Here is an 8,733-nt window from a genome sequence, read left to right as displayed (position 1 = left end):
ACCAATCAAACCGAACCATAAGTCGTTTCTTTTTCTCGGTTTGATTTGGTTCGTCGGTTCGATTTGACTTGACGGTTTGGTCTGTACTTACGCCACGAGCTCTAACCTTGCCTCTTTCTGGCTGCAACATTTTTTCAACATCAAAATTCTGGAGAAGTGCTTTTTCCACGTCCCCGACAAAATTTTGCTAGGATATAGTTTATGGATGATTTGGCTTGCTCGAAACAGATGCGTCTTTGACAATGCAGCGTTTCCGATCCCCGTTGCAGCTATTATAACCGAAAAATCAAATCCCACTACGTAGCCTATAACAATGTATCTCAAATGGCAGCCCCGTCCCCATAACTCGATAATGCTTAACACGGATGCTACGTTTGACAGTGCAACAAAGTTGGCATCTACAACAAGCGTTTTTGAGGAATTCTAAGGGTGATTAGGTGCTAGGAAATGTAAGAACGGTCTGCGCGCTTAGCCCCATAGAAGCGGAACTTCATGCATTACGTATAGGACTGGAATTAGCTATTCAATATCATTACATCCATTTGGAAATAAATGTGGATTGCCATCAACTTGTATCTCTCCTAAATAGCTTACCCGATGAAATTTCAAATTTGTGCTCTGATTGCATGTTCCTGATGCGTAGTTTAGATAATTCACCGTTGACGTACATTTACAAGGAACAGAATAAGATGGCAGATACACTGGCTAGAGCAAATATATCTACTATTACTAGTACTAGGTTAATGTGGGATCCTCCATCGTCCATTTTGAATATTTTGCAGGCTAATAGTAATGACGAATTATCATGTCTGACAGTTGGAGTGCCTACTACCAATTAGTTGTTGTATAATATTACTACTAACAATTATCAGGATGCAAATACAAGCTCCTATGTTCACAAAAAAAATGTTGTGCTACTTTTCCTTTCATTAATTAATTTTAAATCAAGGAAAAGAGAAATGGAAGGGACATAAATTGGAGGGGCAATATTTTTGAGTGTACTTTTTTTATTTTAGATTTTTTAAAAATTTTATGGCCGGTGTATAAAATTCTTCCTCCTTATAAATCATTTATATAAAATTAATAAGTATCGAGTAACATCAATATTTTGTCTAAAGTTAAATTAGATTTAAAAGTTAGACACGAATTTTTGTAACTTCAGTCGTATATGTTTGAAATTCTTCTTGTTATGTTAATGTCAATGCTTCACCTATTTCATGTCAATTCTTCAATAATATTAAAATTTGTGATTTAAAATAAACTTCTAATATTTGAAGGCAGTAATGAATCTTGATTTTATCGCGTAAAATGAAAAATGTAATGTAAATCATTTCTAACATTCACGGGACCATTGAATATCTAAACGTGAGTTGCGTCTGAAGCCATTAGGTCAAGGCACGCTTTTCATGGGCGTCACATATCGCGTCGAAAAAAAATGATAAATATTGTTCCACTAATTAATTACTAATGGACAATTATTAGTACATAATAAAATGAATAAAACAATGAAACGAAATTAAGGTCTATATAGTAAAAAAAAAAAAAACCCATCAATTGAGTTATTATTTTAAGAGTTTTGGATGTACTATTTATTTAGTAGCAAGGATGGTGCATCGCCTATCTATTTTCTCGTTTTTATTCGGGGGTCAAAAATAAAAACGCAAACCACCTATAATATTATTGTGGATTTTGCTTTATAATGTGGATACTCGATCGTTATTAGAAGAAAGGAGAGGAGGTGGGCCAATAACTTCTTTTTGTCCTACGAAGTTTCTTTCTGATAACTGACTTGTCACGTCTGTACAAGAATTCGTGCTAGCATTTGATCTAGGAGGACGAACAGGACGCCATTGGTTACATGGTAACATAAGATATCGTTGTAGATGTTGCTTTATGATGTGGATACTCGATCGTTATTAGAAGAAGGAAGAGGATGAGGACGAATAACTTCTTCACGAATTACGAAGTTTTTTCTGATATCAGACTTGTCACGTCTGTACAAGAATTCGTACCGGGATTTGATCTAGGAGGACGAACAGGACGCCATTGTTTACATGATAACATAAGATCTTCTTGATCTTCTTTATGTTCAAGAAACCTTGCTCCATCGCTTGTTTCCATGCTAATTATGAAAAATAAAAGAAGAAATATTATACAAATTTAGCCAAAAAAAAAATTATGTTGTCATCATGTTGATTAATTTGATCAGTTAAACAATTAAGTTGGAAATATAGGAATATATATAGATATTAATTTTGATGAATTTGGTAACAAATTAACCAACTTTTTTAGGATCTGGTGTATTGACTGTTGACTTCTTGGCATTACAAATAAATTTAATTAGTTATGTGTTAATTTAAAAAGATTAACCTAATAATATTAATTAATCCTAAAGTACATCAAAGAGAGTCTAATATATAAGAAAGAAGAGAGTTCTTGTGAAGTTAGACGTCTACTCGTGTAAAAACTTAAAAGTCACTACTAAAAAAAGTCCATAAAACATCAGTCAAAAGCGACGGACAATGTTTTTTTTTTTTGGCAAAAATCGATGAAAAAGTGACACATTCACTTGCATTGATAAAAGATATGTTGTTTTTTTAAAACAACGGACCACACCGTCTTTTTTAGGACAGACGTCGCCTTTTGAAAAAAAAAAATTAGAAAAAGTGACGTTTGTTGCTTTATGAAGAACAAAAGTGACGGATTATAGAGTCATAGTAAGTTGTTTTTCTGGGAGAAAATAAAATTAAAAAAATTTAAAAAGCGACCCAGTACTCCATCGCTTTTCCACATTTTTTCGAAATGTGGAAATCTACATTTTCTACATCCACCTTTCACATGAAAATGCAATTCAATATATACAGCCTCAAGCAACATGCATTACTGTTAAAACAATCATATGACACATAATACACTACAATATCAAAACACTTAAGTAATCCAAACCAACTAAAAGGTTTTTTTTTTTGGACTTTGCTAATCCAAAAAAAAAATAAAAAAAATTCAAACCAACAACACTTAAACAACTAAAAGGTTTTTCAAAAGTTAATGTGTAAGAATGTGTAAAAAGTATCTAGAAGCATCAAATTCAACAACACTAAGTAGTCCCCGCTAACTCCTTGTCACTCTCTATGTCTTCTTCGCTACTTGAATAGGGACACTGAGAACGATGACAAAAACGAGGAGTTATGCTAACCACTTGTTGCTTAAGTTCCTCGATGATTTTGTACATGGTGTATCATTTTGAGTGATTCGTTGTTCCTCGAACTATGCTAAGGTATGCGTAAGCTATGTAATGTCCTGTGACATAGTGCCAAGCTGAACACCATCAATCGCCTCAGTCTGGCATAATGAACCAATACCTTGCACTCCTGACTAGATACATCCCAACTCGGTGCAAGTGGTTCGATCCATCACATAGAGGTACCAGGGTGAATCAACAGCATAATATAATTAAAGTAAACATACGAGATAATATAATTGCTTAGGGATAAAGACAATTGATGGGTGGTTATAAAAACCAAGCATGTGGATAGAATTGAGATTGAGAATGTGTTAAATTTGGTATACTAGAAAAAATCGCAGTTGTTGATCAAACAATGGATGCTAAGTTGGAAAAACAATCCACAATATCCTCAACGCATATTAGAAGAACTTTTTGATGATGAGATAATTGATGGGTTCGAAATCGAGAGGGCGTCATGCGAAAACTATTAGTTGCAAACTATCGTGGTGATAATTCAGACGACAAAGAAAACAATACTAAAAACATAATTATTATATGATTTGGCCAATTGACCTACATTTAAAACCTAATATTAAAAAAACATAAAACTAATAAGAGAGAAATGTTATTGTGTTATGGTATGAGAAGGGGGTCTTCTATTTATAGATGTCCAAAACCATTCCTCCAAGAAATAGGTTAGTCAAATATGTAAAAAAATTATATTTTTTCTTTTAGAAAAAGTAAAAGTAATTATGGTAACTTTTATTTTCCTTCTAAGAAAAAGTAAAACTTAAATATAATAAGAAAATCAGGATCACAAATATTGAGAAACAAATAAATAAGAAAAATGAATCATTCTAGGAGACGAATTGAATGATGAAAATGAGACTACTGAAGAATGAGAGAATGAAACAAGCGATGAGGAAGATATAGACTAGCATGTTAGTTTTTTTTTACCACTAATTATTTGTTAATACTTATAATTTTTTTATATGTTTAATATAAACTTGCATACAAATGATATCAGGTGGTGATGGTGATCGATCTCGTATTGATAAGTGTTTGAAGTCGATTATTAAGAAGGAATCTAAAAGGCCTATACAGTATGATGATATTCCTGGTTGGCTTTTATACCAGCCACAGATGTACACTTCTTCATTGGGGCAGTCTTATGTCCCCTATGGCACTGGTAATCCTATAGATTGTTATGGTCTCAAAGTGCAATCACTACCTCGATACACTTCTACTTCACATACTAGGTGGGGCCGTGGGGTTATAAAAGTAAGTGAAGTAGAAGTGTGCCGAGGTAAGGATTACTTTCTAAGACCATGATAATCGACAGGATTTTCAGTGCCATAGGGGTCATAAGACTACCCCAATGAAGAACTATGCATCTGTTGCTGGGATAAAAGCCGACCAGGAATATCATCAGGTTGTATAGGCCTTTTAGATTTCTTCTTAGAAATTGATTTTGAACTCTTATCAGTACGAGATCGATCGCCATCACCACGCGATGTCCTTTGTATGTAAGTTTACATTAAAACAATATATAAAAAATCTTGAGTATTAATAAATAATTAGTGGTAACAGAAAAACTAACATGCTAGTCTATATTTTCCTCCTCGCTTGTTTCATTTCCATCATTCTCTCATTCTTCCGCTTCAGTTGTTTCATTTTCATTGTCTCATTCATCCCCTAGAATGATTCATTTTTCTCATTTATTTCTTTCTTAATATTTGCAATGGCAATTATTTCACCCTCAGAAACTTCTTCTAATATGCGTTGAGGATATTCTAGATTGTTTTTCTAACTCAGCATTCATTGTTTGATCAACAACGACTTTGTTCTAGTATACCACATCTAACGCCTTAATTTCAATTCTATCGACAAGCTTAGTCTTTATAACCATCCACCAATTAGCTTTATCCCTACGTAATGGATACGTAGCGTAATGCATATGACATTTTATTCAGTAATAAAGGGATTGTAGTTATTATATTGACTCGTATGCTTAACTTCAATTATATTATGTTGCTGATTCACCCTGGTACCGAAATAGTATTATACCTTCATCAGTTTCATAATCCATATCATACACCCACAAAAGATGCTCCATCTATAAAAATATAGATATTCAATTATAAATTAGTAAGATTCATTAAAATCACGACTTAACTATTACAAGTCACTAGTTCACAATTTTAGTTCACTAGTGAACATTTTCAAGTCACTAGTTCACAATTTTAATTGACTAAAGATTTTACATCGTTTAAATCACAAATTAACATTTTCAAGTCGCTAATTAACATTTTCTAAAATCACTAGTCCACAACTTCAATGCACTATACACTTTACCCTTTCAAGTCGGAAATTAACATAGTCAATTCTTTAGTTAAGTATTATTTCAGGTCACTAGTTCACAATTTTAAGTCACTAGCTAGCATTTTCAAGCCAATAGTTCACAACTTCAATTCATTAAACGCTTCACATTTCTTAAGTCACTAATTCACAACTTTAAGTCGCTAGTTAATATCTCCAAGTCAGTTAGTCCACTATTTCAATTCGCTAAATACTTCACAATTTTAAATCACTACTTCACTAATTTCAAGTCAGTACAAAGTCACTTCTTTACTAATTCAAGTCTCTGCAATTCAAACAGTCAAATAAGTAAAGGTGTTGCACATCCCTCTAACACTAAATAATCACAACAAAAAGTTTAAAATTTCAAGAGAAAATGCACTGTTTCCACCCTAAACTATACACGAAACTGTTGAGACACACCCGAACTTTAGGAGAGTCTATTACCCCCTGGACTAATTAAAATTGCATTTTTAGAAACCTTAGTGCCTACGTGGCATTACGTGGCACATATGTGCCACGAAGGCACTAAGGTTGCCAAAAATACGATTTTAATTAATCCTGGGATAATAGGACCCTCCTAAAGTTCGAATATGTCTCAACAATTTCATATATGGTTCAGAGTGGAAACAGAACATTTTTCTAAATTCTAACTATTCACTAATTCACAAGTCAAATAAATATTCCAATTTCCAGTTATCATTTCTAGAACAAGTCAAACAATTTAATTAAATAAGTAGAGGTGTTGCACGTCTGTCTCACACCATATAATTCAAACAAGATCATACCAAGCAAAATTCACATAATTTGAATACTACAATGTACATTTATAATCCATGATAAAATATAACAAACTAAAGAAAAATAATTAACTTACCTTTATTTGGCCAAAGTTGAAGAGAAAAAGAAGGAGAAGTTGGAGTTCCAATTCAACACCAATTAGCTAGTCAAATATAAAAAATCAATGGTTAACATTTTTTTTACAATTATAAAACCCAGAAAGGGAAACAACAAAAAAAAATAGTGAATGAAAAATTAATCACCAACTAAAATTGTCATAAATTCTATATAAATTGATGAATGGAAAATAAATTATCAACAATTGTACAGTAGCTTTTCCAATTCATAATGCTTCAAACCAATTACCAATAATTTATGTGTGATACTTTCGTTTTTAGTCCATTTCAAAAATAATATCATCTTTTCTTATTCAACAAGTATTTAATGACATAATTTCTATTTTATCCTCATTGAATTCCATTTAACATAAAAAGTCAATCAAAAAATAGCACAAAAATGACTTTAAAGATTTATAAGTAAATATATCAAAGTCGTTCTCTTATTTCTTAAACTTTGCGCTCAATCAAATTATGTCACATAAATTGAAACAAAGAAAGTATTACCTAAAGAGTAAATGCACTGTTTCCACCCTGAACTATAAATGAAATTGCTGAGACACACACCAACTTAAAGGGGGTCCTATTACCTCCGAACTAATTAAAACTATATTTTTGGTAACCTTAAGTGCCTACGTGGCACATACATGTGCCTACATAGACCTTCAGTATGTTGATTCACGCAGTGTGCCACGTAGACCCCTTTAAGGTTGCCAAAAATACGGTTTTAATTAGTCTGGGGTAATAGGACCTCTTTAAGTTGGAGTGTATCTCGACAATTTCGTTTATAGTTCAGGGTGGAAATAATGCATTTTATCTTAACTAAATGCATGAATAATTTTCTCCTCTCACAACTCATTTTGCCATAAGCACATAGAGCTTTGTTAACTGTCACTAAAATGGCCTAATTGTTGTTCCAATATCACTATTCACTTGACATATATTCTAAGAATCAATAAATAATAAAAATAATTTTACCGTATCACTCTTTAAATATAATAAACTTTATATTTTGAGAAATTCATTAGGTGATGAACATTACTCCCTCTTTTTATTTAACTTCGCAATTTTGACTTGACAAACTCATTAAGAAAGTATTAGTTAGAAGTATATTTTACAAGATTAACCCTATTAATATTAATGATGTCTTGAAATTCTAAATCTCAGGCTGGCTTCTTGGGAAGCCCGCTCCCACCGCGCTCACGGCCTGGCAGCGGTAGTGGGAATTCTCCCGTTCCCTGATCAAAAACTTGGTTGGATGTGGGATCTACTCCACGAGGAGCGGTACAGACGTAGATGATATCATCACGACCCCTCTTTTCGTACCGCTAGGGATGCTTAACGCCACCCCAAACTATTACTATTTTCTTTATTTAAGTACTTAATATTGAGGGTAATATGAAAAAGAAGTAATAAAACACTCTTGATTTGCGAAAATGAACAACCAATTTGAAACAAATAAATTTAGGAAGAAGGTCAAGTAAAATGGAATCGAGGAAGTACTTAATAGCAGTGGTAAAATGGGTAAAACATGATAAATTATTCGTTGATTTTTCAAGCTTGACAATTATTATTGAACATCTATTTTTAATATCGTGGACAAGTAAACATGAATAGTGAAAGTATAAGCTAATCTTTATGTAAAAGAAAAATTTAAACCCACTTATTTATAAACATGAAAAAACATCTTCACTATTGTATAAAAGTCCCTTAGTAGTATTTCCTATGTGCACATGTGAGAAATCCAAACACAAAGTTTCTATTTTTGATTTGAGTTACAGTAAAATAAAATAAATTATTTCAACAGAAAAATTAAAAAAAAAAAAAAAGAAACAGCAGAGGAGTTTACCAGCGACGACGATGACGGAGAGAGAGAAATAAAGAGAGCTAAGTCCGACTAGTTTAGGCATCGCCTTTCAAGAGGCGGCGGAGAGAAGAAAGAAAAAAAGAAAGAGAGAAGAAAATGAAAGGAGTGTTGCCCTAATAGTCTATTTATTAAAAAATTGACCAAAAAAACGATGGATGAAAACGATACTATCCGTTGCCTTTTTAAAAAAATTATATATATATAATTTATTTTTTAAAATTTAAAAATTATTTATTTATTAATAAAGAGAGAAAGAGAGAGGTGGCGGAGAGGAGAAAGGAAAAGAGAAATGAAAGTGAGTGTTGCCCTAATAGTCTATTTATTAAAAATTTGACCAAAAAAGCGACGGATGAAAGCGACGTTGTCTGTCGCTTTCTAAGAAAAAC

The 8,733-nt window shown here is 32.4% G+C and overlaps 1 long non-coding RNA gene across 1 annotated transcript; it reads right to left on the bottom strand.

Moving 5' to 3' along the window:
* Positions 1-2,912: 2,912 nt before the first annotated feature.
* LOC107875191 lies at positions 2,913-8,445 on the bottom strand. Its single transcript, XR_001675780.2, has 3 exons — positions 8,330-8,445; positions 6,462-6,527; positions 2,913-3,375 (listed from the first exon to the last, which is right to left on the bottom strand). It is a non-coding gene; the product is annotated as an uncharacterized LOC107875191 (long non-coding RNA).
* Positions 8,446-8,733: the final 288 nt, after the last annotated feature.

The sequence above is a fragment of the Capsicum annuum genome, chromosome 6 (assembly GCF_002878395.1).
Source record: "Capsicum annuum cultivar UCD-10X-F1 chromosome 6, UCD10Xv1.1, whole genome shotgun sequence".
In the NCBI taxonomy this organism is placed as follows: Eukaryota; Viridiplantae; Streptophyta; class Magnoliopsida; order Solanales; family Solanaceae; genus Capsicum; species Capsicum annuum.
This window is presented reverse-complemented; position numbering and strand designations above follow the sequence as displayed.